Source organism: Poecilia latipinna, unplaced genomic scaffold (assembly GCF_001443285.1).
Source record: "Poecilia latipinna isolate Pla-1442-1.1 unplaced genomic scaffold, P_latipinna-1.0 Scaffold1910, whole genome shotgun sequence".
NCBI classification, from domain to species: Eukaryota; Metazoa; Chordata; class Actinopteri; order Cyprinodontiformes; family Poeciliidae; genus Poecilia; species Poecilia latipinna.
Window position 1 is genome coordinate 121,873 of NW_015114526.1, and position 2,600 is coordinate 124,472.

The 2,600-nt window shown below is 41.8% G+C and overlaps 1 long non-coding RNA gene across 4 annotated transcripts in view; it reads right to left on the reverse strand.

Annotated features, from left to right (window-relative positions):
• LOC106935107 (uncharacterized) overlaps positions 1-547 on the reverse strand; it is a 27,126-nt gene extending 26,579 nt beyond the window's left edge. For all 4 annotated transcript variants that reach the window (XR_001421836.1, XR_001421835.1, XR_001421834.1 and 1 more), the window contains exon 1: positions 440-547. This is a non-coding gene — a long non-coding RNA (uncharacterized LOC106935107). The remainder of the gene's footprint in view (positions 1-439) is intronic.
• Positions 548-2,600: the final 2,053 nt, after the last annotated feature.

Here is a 2,600-nt window from a genome sequence, read left to right on the forward strand (position 1 = left end):
GCGGGCCACATGTGGCCCGCGGGCCTTGAGTTTGACACATGTGTCTGACAAAGACAAACTGCTCCAATCTGCTGGTTGAAGAACCTGAAGATTAAAACTATAAATATCTTTGTTGTTGAGCTCATCTATTTATTTATTCAGTAATTTAGCAGCAAAAATGTTTTTTTTATTGAAAATGATGCTTATTTTATAGATACACGGTTTTTGGTTAAAATGTGATTAATTAATTATAGACCATGCAACCAACTGCTTTAAAATGCTAATTGAGTCCCATTGACAGTTTTTACTGTTAGTGAATATTTGTCAGAGATGAAATAAACCTCAGAAACACAAATGCTCCTCATCAGGTCACTATAAGTCATAACTGGAGTCACTGGATTTCTCAGCTGAAGAGATTGTAGTGATAAAACTGCAGCAGAAACAAAACTGATGTCATCACCTCTGGCTTGGATGAAACCCAGCGAGCTGGAAACGCACAACGTGGAACCACATCTGAAGACAATCTGAACTCTAGAGGACCTGAAGCAAAACACAGAAACACACAATCCGCTTCCTGCAGAACAAACAAACTGAAGAATCTACAATGGAAGTAAAATCCTGAGCAAATCATTGTGCAGGTCATGTTTATGTAGCAAAGCATTAAACGAGCACATCATCGTCTGGGTTTCTCTCTCTGGAAGCCAAAATAACATTTATCTCTTCCTGATTTCAATAAGTTCTCTGTTTTTAAGAACTTAGAAGAACTAAATAATTATGAAGCTTTCATTTACAAAACAATATATTTTAGAGGAGTTAAAAGTTTTCATGGCCCTTTTAGAGACATAAGAAGAAAAGCGGTTTGGCTGCATATGGAGCGAAGGCAAAGTGTTGGATTAAATCTGAGTTTCCGTCCTGAATGGGCACAAAGAGTGGATACTACACACACACACACACACACACACACACCTAATGGGGATTTAGAAAGAGCTGTTACCCTAACATGAATATTTCTGGCTGTGTGGAGAAGTGCCCTGCAGAACCACATGCGCAGGGAAAACATGCTAACTGCATGCAGAAAGACCCCAAACTGGGATTCAAACCCACAACCTTCTTCCTGCAAGGCAGCAGACCGACCATCTGCCCACAAGAGAGCACAGATCATAACTAAAAGTTCAGGTTTTCAGCTGCAGAAAGAACAAATAGAAACTCATCCAGTTTAACCTCCAGACCTCAGGAACACACCAGACAGAAGAGTGGATGCTACATGCTACTGCCACCTGCTGTTCAGCCTGAGCACAAACCTCACAAAGCCTTCTGGGTAACTACAGACATTAATATGTTTGCATCCATGATGTTTTGTTGTGAAAACATAAACCCTATGAGTGTTTAGTTCTCTGCTTCTGTCCAGCTTTACATCAACTTTACATAAAACCAATTAAAACTGGAAGATGTTTTATTTTCTTTATGTTTATTATGTCATATTTTATGTTTATTGAAGAATAGAAATTTAGTTATAGTTTCTTGTTAATATATACTAACATTGTTTCTAGATGTAGTTTCTATATGGCTCACAGTCTGTCTTTTTTATCTGCTGCTATGGTTACCCTCATTAGCAGCAGCTGTGTTTTATGTGTTTTGATAGATAAACCATCATTATCCCCTCAGCGTTTATCTCTTCACATGTATAATTCAAACTGTGACATTAAAGCAACAGAGGCATTTAACCTTCAGCTGCTTTAGAAGTTTCACTCTTTGAGTGAAACCAGAGGAAGACGGCAGGCGGCGCAGTGGCCTGGTGGCCCGGCACGGCGGCGCAGTGGCCTGGTGGCCCCGCACGGCGGCGCAGTGGCCTGGTGACCCCGCACGGCGGCGCAGTGGCCTGGTGACCCCGCACGGCGGCGCAGTGGCCTGGTGACCCGGGTTACAATGTATTATCTCAGATTTTGGTCTAAACTCCTGGTTTAGACCAAAATCTAAACCACATACTCAGACAACCGTCATGGAATCTGATTGAGTGCGAGCTGCTAAAGACAACACACACCACACTTTTCAGATTTTTAGTCATGGAAACCATTTTCCTTCCTAGCTTCTCACAGATTTCAGTCTGAGGTCAAATCCTGATGGAACAGCCTGAACTTCGTTTGGAACATGACTAAAACTCCTCCAGCTAACAGCTTTTATCAACGTCCTTCAGACTTCTGATCAGTTCCTGCGTGTGGATCAATAATCTGAATTGGATTCATTCCTGCAGCTGCTGAGGCTGAACAAACTCTCTGTTCTCATAGTTTAGATCTTTCTTCAGTTTTACTTTTTAATTTTCTGTTCCTGAGCATTAATGTGACGGGGGAACGCCCGGCTTGCTTGTTGTTCTGACTGGCTGGAGTTTCCACCACACATAAATCAGATGTGGAATAACGGCAGCCGCTCAGCGGCGTAGCTCGGCTCTAACAAACGACTTATTCTTCCTTATTCTTCTGCTGATTGTGGGAATCAGCAGAAGACGGAGGAAATGGTTCCAGTGTTTGTGTTGGAGAAGCAGCTCAGAGCAGTTTGACCCTTTAAACACCAAATTAAACACAGAACCTCTGTTTATCGTTTAGAACTAATAAAATGCTGCAACC